Below are 15,164 nucleotides of genomic sequence, written 5' to 3'. Positions count from 1 at the left end.
CTTACTCAACCTTCTGAACTTCTCAGAGTAATATTGATTATAGATATTTGAGTATTTATTTATTGATTATTTAGAAAAGGTTTTTCCAAGTGTGCTTTAATAGTTTTTATGTATAAATCATGTTGCAGTCTTTGGACTTAGCTTGAGTGACCTGTGATGTTTATTCATTCTTATGATGGTTGAGAATGAAAGGCAGTTATTTTTCCATGAATCATCCATTGCTACAACTAAATTTTTCTAGTTCTTTCTTCTTATTTTATTTCATTTTTCTTTTCCATTGGTTTATCCTTGGCAATTTGTCTTTGGTTCTGGTACCCTCTAATATTGTATATGTATTTATCTGATTGGGGGGAGGGAAGAGACATAACAAAATGCTGAAAGAAGAACAAAAGATGACCCATTACAACAATGATTCTCACAGGATACTGTGTTGGAAATTAACTTTACAAATTTGTGGTGGGGGAGAAGTGGAGGGAGGGAAGGGATAGTGGGAAAACAACAATGAAGTAGGTAACAATGTTCAATGAGAAATATACCTTATTCATGTAAATGTAACCCTCTGTAAGCATCTTTACAATAAAATAAAATTTTTTAAAGTAGTCTATATGAATAAAGATAAAAAGATATTAAAATAATCAAAGGTTATTATTTTCCTTTTATTTCTCCTTGCCCTGAAAACACAATCAAATAAAAAAGTATTTTAAACCAGGATTTGATAAGATTTTTACTCCTCACATAAAAGTAAAAGTGTCACCTCTGCTGAAAAGACCAAAATTATAAACACATACAAGCTACGAAATAATTAAATTTCTACTTTGATTTTGGTCCTTTTTATTTAAGCCTTTTTATTTTGTTGTTTGATTGTTTTGGTTACAAATAGCAACCCTGACTCTCAAGTAACCTACAAACTTTCTAAGAAAACTTTCTCATACAGAAGAAAAGTTTTATTAAAAGCTTTCTAAGGAACAAAACTTGCTTAATGACAGGAAATTCATACTTCAAGAGAGTCAATGTGCTTCTAAAGCCCAGATTAGAAGCATAACAATTAACATAAGATTAGGGAACCTTTTAAGCATAAAGAAAATTCTAATTTGGGTGGCCTTTGGCAAACTTGCAAAGTGCAGTTTCAGGTTCTATTAAATAATTATTATAGCTTTGTTAAGAAAAAATGTATTTGTGATTATATTAATAATAGATGAGGAATGTGTTTTAATAGCAGAAAACTGCAAAGAATGTTCAGAGATTTTTAAAGATCTTATACTGTTTATTTCTGAAAATTTTGAATTAGCATATGTTAATGGCACAAAGCAATTATATTACCTACCATATATTAATTGCATAAATTCATGGTGATGTTTTCATACACTTACATAATGTGCTTAGGTAAAATTTACCCCTCTCACACTTTTCTTATTATTCTATTTTCATACATGTAGGATGATAAACAAATTTGTTGTCTAGGGCAAATAATTTTCTTACAAATATGAATCTGAAAAAAAAATTGAAATCCCCTACTTTGAGGTTTTGTTTTTTGTTTTTTTTGTTTTTTGTTTTTTTTTTTTGTTAGCTGGGCGCTATACCTCAACTCTTCAGCTCAAGGCTAGCACTCTACCACTTGAGCCACAGGACTACTTCCAGTTTTCTGGTGGTTTATTGGAGATAAGAGTTTTCACAGACTTTCCTGCCTGGGCTGGCTTTGAACCTCAATTCTCAGATCTCAGCCTCCTGAGTAGCTAGGATTACAAGCATGAGCCACTGGTGCCCAGCTACGTTGAGATTTTATGATGCATTTCTATAGACTTTGAGCTTGATTCAATATCAAATTTAATGGGATATGGATAAGATGTGAGGGGTTGATCATTGCTGTGATTAAATGATTTTTCCTTCAAAATTCATGTTAATTTCCAATAAGCTGTCCTGGGAAGAGTTGATTTTGGGAGTTTCCTGAGTCATGATAATCTCATCTAATGCATGTGATTAAATGGCCTTTCAAAATTTTCACTAACAAATTAATTGTGTGAGAGTGTATCCATGTGGTATTTACAAGGTGCCTATAATATAATTTGATAAAATTCACCTCATCTATTTACTCTTTCTTTACTATCCTCTCTCCTTTCCTTCATTATAACAGTTTTTGTTGGGTTTCATTGTGGTATTTCTATATGCAATATGGATAAAATTTATGTAGAAAATTATGATTTACATAATGGCTTGACTAACAATGTATTCCCGTTGACAGTAGATAATGTTTTCTTTGCCTGACATATGATGTCAAGGTACTTTATAAAAGGCTTGATGCAGTTTCTACACTTGCCTTTCTGCCTTCCTGTATTTGATGATGCAGAAATATGACATGTTTTAGAAGAAAGAATCAGCAGTCACCAGATAACCAACTTGCCATCCTGCCTTAATATTGCACAAATACATGTACTTCCTCAAGAAGCCCCCTTGAAGTAGTTTTTTTCCTCCTTCATATTTCCACAAGAACCTGTGTTTTCTATGTGCAACTTAATATTTCCGAACTGATTTCTAGCTTCTTGAGAATGTCATATGTCATTTATCTTTCTATCGTTAATGTCATGTACAGTGCTTGGCATTAACAGGTACCAATAAATATTCACTGAATGTGTGAAAATTTTATCAGAAACCATAATTTGATTGCCAAGATAAAAAATTGAGCAGAGATACTTTCTTGTCATCAATTATGACTAGAAGGAGACCAGTCAGAAAAGTAGAAGACAAAGTGGTTTGCTTATACATTTATGGATGGGTCCTTCCTATTCCTTTTACCCTTTGAAGGTAAATACGACTTGTTTCCACAATCCTATAGTAGAAAATGGTCCGAGCTGTCCCTTCAATAGTTTTAATCCGTAGATTTTAATTTAGTGCCTTCTGCAGGGACATCTTTAGCTTTACAGATTAAATTGGCCCCTGAGTCCAATCTACTGCTTGGTGGTTGATGAATTTCTGCCATTCCTATGTATACAAAAGACAAATATAAAATTATGTAGTAGTCGGGCACCGGTGGCTCAAGCCTGTAATCCTAGCTACTCAGGAAATTGAGATCTGAGGATCACGGTTCAAAGCCAACCCTGGGCAAGAAAGTTAGTGAGATTCTTATCTCCAATTAACCACTAGACAACCGGATGTAGCATTGTGGCTCACGCCTGTAATCCTAGGTACTCAGAAAGCTGAGATCTGCGTATCACGGTTCAAATCCAATAAACTACCAGAGAACAGAAGTGGTGCTGTGGCTTAAGTGGTAGAGTGCTCGCCTTGACCTGAAGAGCACAGGGAGAGCGCCCAAGCCCAGAGTTCAAGCCCCACGACCGACAAAAAAAAAAAAAAAAAAAAAGTGGTAGAGTCTGATTACATTAAATGAAATAAGCCAGACTCAAAGAAAAAGAAACGTAAGTCTCATAGTTTCCCTTATCTGCAATAACTAGTATATGTCTAGGACAAGCAGAAGAGGTAAAAAAAAAAAAAAAAAAAAAAAAAACAAAAAACTATGTACTTATGACCATAAAAGATGATGTTAAGCGAAATGAGCCCCAAGATAAGGACACAAGAGGTTTTACTTTTGTTACTGTTGTTTTTAATGTACTGTGTGATTCTTTGTTTGTTTGTTTGTATGTTCTTCCCCCATGGTATAACCCCTGTTGTCACTGTATTTGTTTCCAGTGCCCTTCATCTTGTACATGCATTTTTTTTTTTAATTTGGAGAGGGGAAGGGAAATAACAAAATGCTGAAATAAGGATACAGAATGACCCATCCCATTGTAACAATGAGATGTACAAGACATTATGTTGAAAACGAACTTTGCAACTTTTCTAGGAGTGAGAGGTGGGGGGCGTGGGGAGGGAGGAGTTGGGGAGGTGGGGAGGAAAGGGATGATGGGAGAAAAAGAAAGGAAAGTGTAACAATGCTCGATAGGAAATGGACTCATTATCTTGCTCATGTAACTGTAACTCCTCTATACAGTATATTTACAATAAAATATATATTAAGAAAAAAGAAAATTGAATTTGTATTATCAATTTTAATATGACTTTGGTATTCAACATTTTATCCCTGCCATTATCATTGTTGAGAAAATATGAAAAGTCTACTGATTGCTTCAAAATGATCACTAAGTTATTCAAATATACTTAAATGGTTCAGTAAAGTAAATATTTTGAGTAAAAAATGAATTTTGAGATTTGATTAAGTATTCTACCACCCAATGACAAAACTGTATATCATTTAGTTGGCTTTTTTGCTATGCCTCAAGAATTGTATTTCTACAGTAGCACAATGCTTTTAAGCAGCCTCTACCTATGTACTAATTTGAAGATAAAACAATGAGAGCATTATGGACAGTTTTCCTGAAATTAAAAATTATCATGGTTTGACATTTAAACAATTGAAATAAGAAAATCTTTGAATGTATATCAACTCTATGATTTTTAAAATCATATTAACCTTTAAAACATGTTTTCAAATAGAATTTAAATATATTTGTTTTATTAATGATTTTTTAATTTGAAAATTTTCATAGAACTTTAATTCATTTTACTTGGAATCTAGGTAATGCAGCATTTCTAAATTTTCAATTTGATCTAGTCGTGGAATAACTGAGTAAATGTTCTACATTCAGAATTTATTTTGTGACTGTTTTTGAAGTTTGATATCTGTTGTAGAGTGAATAACCCTTAGATATTACTTAAAAGTATATATAGTACTCATGTATTTTGTTGTAATAGAGAATGACAAACAAAAACTCTACACCATTTTTCTTACCTACCATTGCTTCTACATTTCTCTTTCCCATTTCTCTTGTCATTCTTTCATTCAATTATTAAAAAAAATGCCTCAATTACATGCTATGTTTTTGTTAGTTGAGGAAGTTTCACCATGGAACTAATCCTGCCTTCTTTCTTCCTCCCATGCCACGGGCTGGAAACAAGCAATATAACAATTATAGGAATGGTATATTATGTAGAAAGAAACTTGTTTCATGACAGAATTAAGTGTAAATAAAATATAACACATATTCATTTCAGATAAAGTGGCCAGACAGTCTTCTCTCAATATTTAAACTAAGGTTTAAAAGATAGTAGATATAAGATAATAAATCCTCAAATGGGCAAAAGAGTAAAGAAAATCATAGAGGATGCCTTAAAATTACAAAGTTGTAGTGTTTAATAAAGAAAAAAAAAGCAGAGCATTGGCTTAGGCTGGAGAAATGCAAAGGATATTGGGAATACCATATCAGGCAGACATATGAGACTTAAGGAAAATACTGAAGATAATTCAATAAATAAAATAAATCACCTATATATTATAAAATGCAATGTTGTGTTTTGATTGATATTTCAATTTTTTCTGATTCACGCAGTATTGATTAAAATATAGACATAAATAATAAGAATTCATTAATAGGATAAGATATCATGTCAACCTGGACCAAAGAAGTGACCCTATTAATACACAAAGTGGAAATCCAAGATTTATTATGGGATGAAATATAAAGGATACATTTATAAATTAGAAAAGAGGCAATTGAGTAATGAGAAGAAGGAGAGAATGCTTTTTTAACAACACAAAAGACTATTGCAATTTAGCTGGTGGGTCCAAGATCTTCAAACACATATAGTTACTCAATATATGCTAAAATATGAATAGCTAATTGAATAAATTGATGCCTTGTATAAAAATAGGAGAAGGTAATGGTAACAAAGAATTGTGGAACAGGTGAATTTGTCTAAATAGCATTATATGCATGTATAAAAATACACTAATTATACTTTTTTCTATTAATAATGTATAGAAAAGTAAAGGAGACAAAATGGAAGCAAAGTGTGACCTTATTTTGTTCCTGTTTTGTGTGAAATGCTTGTGAGATACCCAAGTGCATATTACAGATAATTGGTAACATGATATTTGAGCTCTGATTTCTAATGTATGACTCTTGCTTTGTTTAATAATCTCTTCCCCATAAATTTCAATTCATTATCTCCCAGGAACACTCTTTTAGAAAAAAAAAAAGAGAACAGGCATAAGCTACATATTTGGCTTCAAAGGATCCATGATATACTAAAGATATAAATCAACAAACATATTACTGAAAGTACTGCAACCACTTAGGTGAAAATTATTGCCTGGCCTGGAAAATGCATTCTCCAGGGGAGCAGTGACTTAGATATTGCTGGTAGCACAATTTAAAGTTATGTACTTGGAGAAGAAGATAAATGGGAAGAATTATCAAAGAGAAGAGCAAAGGGATTCATTTTTGATAATGACAATCAAGACCTTTCTGGATAAATTCAAAGGAGAAAGAACATATGAAAGGCCAGTGTAGATATAGCTGAAGCTTACAAGGTAAACAGTGTCTTCTTCTGTTTAATTTTACTATAAATTGACTGCAAAACATCAGTCAACCCCACGGGTTACAAAAAAACTTGTTATCATTGATGCAATTCTTCTTTCTCTCCTTCCTGCTCTTCCGTTTTACTTTTCATGTGATCTATGCTATCCTCTGGACAATCTCATCAAAATTGTATTCATTCACCCCATGAAAATGATTAACTTTTTGTATTATTCTTTTCACATTGTTTGTTACACTTATGTAGACTTCATTTATTATTTTGTTTCATATCGCTTGGTTTTATTGGACACAGGTTATTTTTACATAACCTAATCTTGAACTAGTCTTGACTAGTCTTATACTACATGAGCATTCTCAAGTGCTGGGATTAAAGATAAATGTCACAATGCTTGCTTTATCACTTCAAATATAGATATACTTTATATGATTTCAGTGTTATACATCAATATATTTTCACACATATATGTATATTTTTGGTGCAGATTTGAGGGTTTGTTTCAAGTTTTCTTTCAGTTTTTCTCCCATAGCACATTAAAAGGTCCCAGAAGGAAAGTTCCTCCTTATCTTCTCTGTTTCTTTACATATCTTTACATTTGTCCTTGGACGGTGAGATTTTGCAGCATGAATTTTAAGCCTAGCTTCTTTGTGTCTCAACTACAGCAATTCTTTTATCTCATTCTCTTTCACAGACTTGACTAAATAAAATTATTATTATGAAAAAGTTCAGTCAATTTAAGAGCATCATAATTCTTATAGCTTTTGTTCTCAAGTATATTGCTATTATATCAGAGATCATTCATATCATAACAGGATATTGAAAACATAGTGCTTGTTTTGGCTTCCAGATGGCTATTTCTTATGGACATTAAATTTTACCAACCTTCCCTTAACCTACTATAACTTTGATAAAATGTTCAAATGCATTGTAAGTATCGTTTAGTTACTTTGCCCTTCCTGTCCATCATCTAATCTACTGATATAAAACTTATCAATGAATGAAACTCACCAGTAACCTTCAAGTTGTCAGTCCAATATCCAAATCTCAGTCTTCATCTTGAAACATTTTATTTACATATTTTCCAAAATCCTTTACAGTCATAGCTTAAGTTTTCTTCCCACAATTCCTTCTTGTGTTTATTCCTCTTCCTCATCTATCACTTCAGAGTATCTCATAGTTCTGGCCTCTCCTCTCTACCTTTGTCCTTTTAATTTCTCTTTATCCAAGCTCCTTTACTGCCTTCTATTCTTCTGTATCCAAAGCCATCTTAGTATGATGAATCAAGACACATGGTTTTATATGCCAACTTTATGCTGACAACTTTCAAACTTTATTTTTAACCCCAAATTATTACTTAACTTTAGGTTCAGCTGAATTATCTTATGAAAGTTGCTGTGTTTCATTTTAAGAATAGGTGACAAACGAGATAATAAATAGAGAAAAACTGAAGTTATATTAAACAGGAAGTATATATTCACCACTTGGCCCAAGGCACTTCAAGATAGTACCTGTAGTCTTGTAGACATTGCTATTCCTCATTCAGAAATAGGTTTTAGAATTGTAACATGAGGTATAAAGGGGAAATTATGAAGCAGAACATAAGACCTATGTTGTGGCAGGAAAACATAGATTTTAGTGTTTAGAAGGCTCATGAGATACTATATTAACCTTTGACTGGCCAGCATTGTATACAACTAACTAAATGCTATTAAAGAAAATCACATGAACAATTTTTTTATTGTGGAAATATTATTCTAGTTTAGATTTATAGAATGAGGTCAGTGGGAGTAACATTTCATTTTTCCGAGTGGTATCTGATTTCTTTGGGTGAGAAAAGAGCAATAACACAGGAGTGCTGAGGTGTAAGGAGAAATGAGAGATGACAAATGTGACAAAATCTTGATGTGACCAGTTTTCTTTTCAAGCAGGAATCCTTGCTAAGCTTCTCAACCCTGACAGCATGATATCAGGCTCACTGATCATGGCTGACTATTAATACAATATATAAAATATTTTCAATCTAGGTGCTTTTCAAGAGTTGTGACTTCCAATCCATAGCCTCTATTCATTTATTAAACATTTCACTGAAAGCCAAAAGAGATTTATGGAGAAATAAAGGATAGTACAAAGAGAATTACTTACTGTGATGATCAGTGGAATGAGCCCCATGCCGTTGTTTTATTCACCAGATTTACTGAAGGGACATAATGGAGCATGATCTCAGAGTCTTTTTTTTTTCTAAAGTGCCTGAATTGTTATGCAGATCATTCTTTATAGATAGGCTAAAAATAAATACTGTGATGTTCAAAAAAAAAGGAAATAATGGTGTTCATGTGTCATTGACGTTTGTCTTATGGATTTTATAATCCACAGATGAGGAGTCTAAAGGATTTTATAATGTGAATTGATAGTCTCTATTTCTTTGACATGATTCTTAACATATGGACATCTGCCTAGTAATAAAAATTTTCCATATGCATTGAGTACATCATCCATACTCAGTCCTGTTTTACCATCTTTCTTAAAAAAATCTCTTCATATAAACCTTGAAGCTAATAAATGTATAGATGTGCAGCCCCACCTGATATTTGATACAGATGCAATGAAAAAAGGAGGGAATACTCTATACATTTTTTTCTTTGAATAATTAGTCTGGGTTGAATCTAGTAGATTCAGAAAGAGAGACAAAGAGAGAGGGAAATAGCTCATTATAAAGTTAGATGAGGGAGGAACTGGGGTGAAATTGATAGAACAGTAGATTTTCTTTTAAAGAAATAAGTTGTCCTTAATACATTTAAGCATGAACAGACATTTTATAACTATTTGAATGACTTTACATAGAGCCCAAGAGTCAGACTTGGATTCATGGTAAGCCATGCAATAAAAGAGTAATGCAGAAATACCTCACGGCCTCATAAAGCATTCAACTTTCAAATGTTTCAATAACCTACAAGTTCATCTTTATGTTTGAGGATAAACTCCTGAACTGATCAAATGCTGCTGATCCTATCCCCAGCTCAGGACATTTAATTACTAGTGACCAACCTAGAATTTTACTCAAAATAATAAATGTGAAATTACATAGAAAACAGGAAAGATGAAGCATTTGGATCAATCTCACTGTAGTCTTTGAAGAATTGAATATAAATTTTACAGTGATGTGGTCCAAAGAGAGATACATTTTGTTCTATATACTACAGAGAGCAAATACTTGAGCTTTGTGAACCTTCCAGAGTCTATCAAATCAACTAATTTCTGACTTAGTGCAATGGAAGCTATACACAATGGATGGCAAATAGGTATGGCTGTGTTACAATAGAATTTTATTTGCAAAAACAAGCAACAGACCAGATTTGGCACATGAGCTACTTTCCTGAATGTTCCTTCAATTGATATTGGTAAGGCCTGATGTTATATTTGATGATAAGGCAAATAGAACATTAACACATGAGAAAGATATTTACCTTATTATTTATTGAGGAAACCACTAATACATTAAAAGAAAGTCTAAGTTTATAGCAATAGCTAGGAATTTAAGGGCAATCTTAGCATGAGTTTGCTGCACCAGTTCTAACACTGGTTAATACCTATTAATATAATTAATCATAAACTTAGTATTACAGAATCCATCATAGGGAAACAACTGACATTTTTCTATAATGAACAAATGACTTTGCTGTCTGTTTTGTTAACAACAATATTTAGTTGGACAGTAATTCCAGGTGCAGGCCATGACATGACACACTGTTTATGGCCTTATTTCATAGCTTCAAAATGGCTCACAAGGTTGAGCCTTCAAAGCAATTTCAGACTTATTAAATTAGGTTTAATTCTTATATATCACTGCTTTAACCAATTATTACAAAGCGATGTTCTGTTTATTTAAACAATTATTTATGCATTTATTTATTTACTCGCTTACTTCTAGAAAATAGCATCAGGGTTTCCAGTTGTTTGTCTGCTTATTTAGATGGCTGGAGCTCTATCACATTAGGTACACTTCCAGCTCAGCTTTTTTTTTTGTCTGTTTTTGTTTGTGGGTTTTTTTCTAGATATTTTGGAAATAAAATCGAATGGCCTTTTCTTCCTGGGCTAACTCGGAACTGTTGTTTCATGAGCTCAGCCTCCTGAGTAGCCATGATTGCAGGGATGAGACATTCGTATTCAGGACAAACATAGGATTTTAAAAGAATAAAATTGTACTTTTTTATAATCTGTAGGTTAAAGGCTTGCCAGATTACAGGCTAGAATTACAATGTTGGAAGGCTTGTACTTTCTGAAATCTCACAGGAGTGAATGGTTTCCTGACCTTCTCTAGCATCTAGGGTTTAACTTTATTGCTTGACTCCTGATATCCTTCTTTTATTTCCAAAGCCCAAAGTATGGTGCTGCTAAATCTTTCTTTTATTTCTTCTTTTTTTTGCCAGTCCTGGGGCTTGAACTCAGGGCCTGAGTTACTTTTGCTCAAGGCTAGTACTCTACCACTTCAGAAAAAGCATCACTTCCAGCTTTTTCTGTTTAGATGGTACTGAGGAATCGAATCCAGGACTTCATGCATGCAAGGCAAACACTCTACCAACAAGCCAAATTCCCAGCCTTACTTCTTCATGTTTAAGATAATTACATTGAGCTTGCTGGAATAATCCCACAGGTATCTTTTCATTATGAGTTAGCAATTGCACCTTAATTGTACCAGCTGATTAGTAACCTTAATTTCATCTTCAACCTTACATTTTGTTTGGCCTCACGAAGAAAAAAATCATAAATTTCCTTGTGATTTACTCTTTTGGGAGAGTCAGTATTTCTGCCTAGGACCCATTCTCTACAGTATATTGAAATCTAGATGCATTTACTTATTTGCATTGTAACGGAGATATATTTAAACACCTCTCTGTGGTAATTTTGCTTTTATGTAAAATAGGCCTGTGAATATAGAATAAATTATCACTAAAAGTAAAGTGGCTAAAGGAGATTTGTGTACTATATATGCTTAATTAATGAAGCTACTAATTTTAAGGATGTTAAAATTGTCTGTGTTTTTGTAGCTAGACAACAAGAAGAAAGAAAGATGATGTCTGAAAACAAAAATTATAAGTGGTATAAATAACTAAAATGATTGATTTTCTTGATGTGGAGACAAGATGGAAAAAGAGATATGATGGAAAAAGAGATATGTAAAACATAAATGAATTTTGAAATGTCCATTTATCATATTTATAACATATTGCTTGGTTGATTTCTTAATAACAGCAACAATATGATACATCAAAAAATTCAGATTTAAAATTTCAATATTAGATAGCTTATGAATTACATGACATAAATAAATAAAGATTTGGTATTTTAGTTATAAATCTTTTGATATCCTTTTTCAACTTTTTTATTTTATTTTTTATTTTATTTTATTTTATTTATTTATATGTTTGCTGGTCCTGAGGCTTGAACTCTGAGACTGGGTGCTGTCTTTGAGCTCCTTTTGCTCAATGCTAGCACTCCACCACTTCAGCTACAGAGACACTGCGGATTTTTTCTGTGACTGAATTGGAGATTAGAGTCTCACTGATTTTCCTGCCCAGCCTGGCTTCAAACTGCTATCCTCAGATCTCAGCCTCATGAGTAGCCAAGATGACAGGCCTGAGTAACCAGCATCCCGCCCAAATTTTGATATATTTAAAATAGATAAAACAAACTGCATATAAACCATTGCTTTTTGGAAGTTGAGTTTTAATGATTTCTACCTAGTAAAGAGGTATCCGTCAATGTCCTCATCAACAATTTTACATAGTAAGTCCTTTAAGAAGGAAAGGATTTACTATTGGATTTACTATTGCTCCTTGTTTGCATGGTTTGGGAATTTCCAGATGTTTATAAAGATTTTTTTTTAGTTCAAAGCCTGAATTATTTTAGTTCCAGATAGAAGCAAATGATTGTAGGGAATGATGGAACATAAGTCACTGGGACTAAGTAGTGGGTGATACAGTAGCCAGAGATATTGTAGATGGGGAAAAATACCAAAGGATACAATAGCAGAAGATACTGTAACAGGAGATACTATACTAAGGATTTTTGTAGCAAGCGGTGTTGAGAAGGAGGTAGGGTAGCAGAGAATGGTGTAACAGGGCTTCTCTAATAGGTATTGTTACAGCCAGTGAGGGCTGCTGTAGCCAAAGATGTTGTAGAAAGATATGCTGTAGCAAAGGATGCTGCAGCAGAAGATGCTCTGGAAAAGGATCCTGTTAATTGGGGGATTAAGCAACAGAAGATTCTGAAACAAAGAATGCTGCATCAAGAGATGCTGTAACAAGGAATGTTGTTACAGTTATAGCTGTAGCAGGGATGCTATAGCAGAAGATACTGTAGCAAATCATATTGTACAAGTAGATGCTGTAGCAGGAGATGAAATCATAGGAGATGTAGGAAGAGATGATTTATCAGAGGATATTGTAGCAGGAGATGCTGTATCAAGGGACCCTGTGAACAAAAAAAAAAGGTGTTTCAGAGAATGCTGTAGGAGGAGATATGAGGAGATAGAGAATCTAGGGATGTTGTAGCAAGGGGTGCTGTAGCATAGAATGCTGTTGCAAAGAATACTGTAGCATGGGATGCAATACCAGAAAACATTGTTGGATGTGATATTTTATAAGGAATTCTGTGCAGGAGATGCTGTAGGAAGGGTTGCTGTGGCAAAGAATGCTTTATTTAGCAACGGATTATTTAGCAGTAGATCCTACAGCAGGTGATGTTGTGGCAAGGGATTGTGTACCAAGAGATGCTGTGGCCAAGGATGTTGTAGCAGATAATGCTATAGCAGGGAAAGTTGTATTAGGTCAGGCTGTAGCAAGGTATGCACTAGCAAAAGATACTATTGCAAGTGATATTGTATCAGTGTCAGATGTGGTTGTTTTGTAGCAGGAGATGCTGTAGCAGAAAATACTGTAACAGAAGTTACTGTAGCAAATGTTAATATAGTAGGTGACACTGTAGCTATTGTTTCCAAAAGTTATTAGACCATATATAGTAGTGTTGACAGTTACTTCTAATAAATCCATCTTCATAGAAATTGATGGCATGCTCAGAAGCACATGATAATTCATGCTGGAAATATTACCACTCTACCCTGATAGTCTCATCCTGAAGGACAAGAGAAGCAGATGTTTTCTTCCCCTAATATTTAACACAGTCCATTGTGCATGACTAATTCTTTTGCTAATCTTGTCTGGTGTCAATCTTTTGGTTTTTAGTGAAAGTTTCCTTTGGGGATGTAGATGCACACATGGCTGACCTGCATGGCTTTTTATCTCCAGGGCTCTAGTAAAATATTGGCACACACAGCTAAATTGATTTGGAAACATAAGGCACAAAAAAGCTGGTTTTATGCAAATGTTAACACATTTTAAAAAGCACTTGGACGTCATTTATAGCACAAGTTCACCTCACTAACACTCACTGACATTAGGATAGGTGTTAAAATTAACCATATTTAAAAAAAAAAACTGAAGTGTTGCCATGTCTAGGCCCTGTATGTGATGTCTTCTAGTCCCATTCAGCTTTTTTATGATCAGTAAGCCAAGTTTTCAATAATCATGCCAAATTAAAAAAATCCAAAAGGGCTGAGTAGCCAAAATTCATTTGTATTTGGCTTTGGACTTACCCTCTCAACTATAATTGGCTTTGGGCTCCATAAAAATTGGTTCATATTCCCTAAACATCCTGAGTAAGTGACCCAGATAAATAGTAGGTGGCAAAATTTTGGATGAACGATCCACAGCTTGAAATTTACATCTGGGATACTGATTAGCTATAATTTTTGATAAATATGTTTATTACTTACAAGTTTAGCTGTTTATTTGAGTCTGAAAGAGACTTCTTACAACCATAACTTGCTAAAGGTTAGTGCTAAAATTATCTCTTGAATAAAGGTAAATACTGCTTACTTTTGCCAAAGCAGAAGTCAGCTAATGGAGGTATTAGAGTTGTCTGTCTCCTTATAACTATCAAAATTGCTTAGATGGATATTTTAATGTAGATCAATACATGAATATATACACAGAAGCCTTTCATTTTTGTTTGTTTCCTTGTTTTTTTTTTTGCAGTTTAAACTACATGCTTTGCATTTCCAGTCTTGGTTTGAATAAAGCTTGTACTGTACTATATGAGTCACATTTCCAACATGGCCTTTTTGCTGGTTTCTAGAGGTATAATCTAGAGAACTTTCTGCCTGGGCATGCTTCCAACAGTGATCTTCAAGGATTACAGACATAAGCCACAGGATCCTGGCTAAACTTCACACCTTTGTAATACGAAATTTAATTATTAAACATTTTGCTAAAGAACAAACACAAATTATTTTACGGAGAAACAGATTTCCATTCCACTTCATCTGCTAATTTGAAGCAATACAATTCCAGAGAGGAAAAAGACAGAGGGTGAGAGAGGGAGAGAATAAATCTGATATACTCTGAATTAATCTTTAAAAACAAGATTTATCCAATTAGTTTAATTTTAGAATGAATGAAGATAGTGGAGCAAATAATATTTACACTTTTTAATGAATGGCAAATATTTCAATGTGAGAAAAAATTTCAAAAATGTTAAGAGATGTGTGAATTTCCACAAGGACTTTTTGTGTAAATGATTCCACTGGAAATTTTAAGAAAACCTAAACATGTGAAGTCAGTTTTACTTAAATACATTAAACATTCTCTTGCCGAGCACCGGTGGTTCACGCCTGTAATCCTAGCTACTCAGGAGGCTGAGATCTGGGGATCACGGTTCAAAAAGCCCAGGCAGGAAAGTGT

At 33.5% G+C, this 15,164-nt stretch overlaps 1 protein-coding gene across 4 annotated transcripts in view; it reads left to right on the top strand.

The window, feature by feature from the left end:
- Csmd3 (CUB and Sushi multiple domains 3) overlaps positions 1 to 15,164 on the top strand; it is a 928,259-nt gene that overhangs the window by 232,187 nt on the left and 680,908 nt on the right. The gene's annotated exons all lie outside the window — the stretch shown is intronic.

The sequence above is a fragment of the Dipodomys merriami genome, unplaced genomic scaffold (genome assembly GCF_024711535.1).
Source record: "Dipodomys merriami isolate MVZ:Mamm:240054 unplaced genomic scaffold, mDipMer1.0.p SCAF_4, whole genome shotgun sequence".
In the NCBI taxonomy this organism is placed as follows: Eukaryota; Metazoa; Chordata; class Mammalia; order Rodentia; family Heteromyidae; genus Dipodomys; species Dipodomys merriami.
Note: the sequence above shows the minus strand (reverse complement) of the source record. Positions and strands in the feature narration are given on the sequence as shown.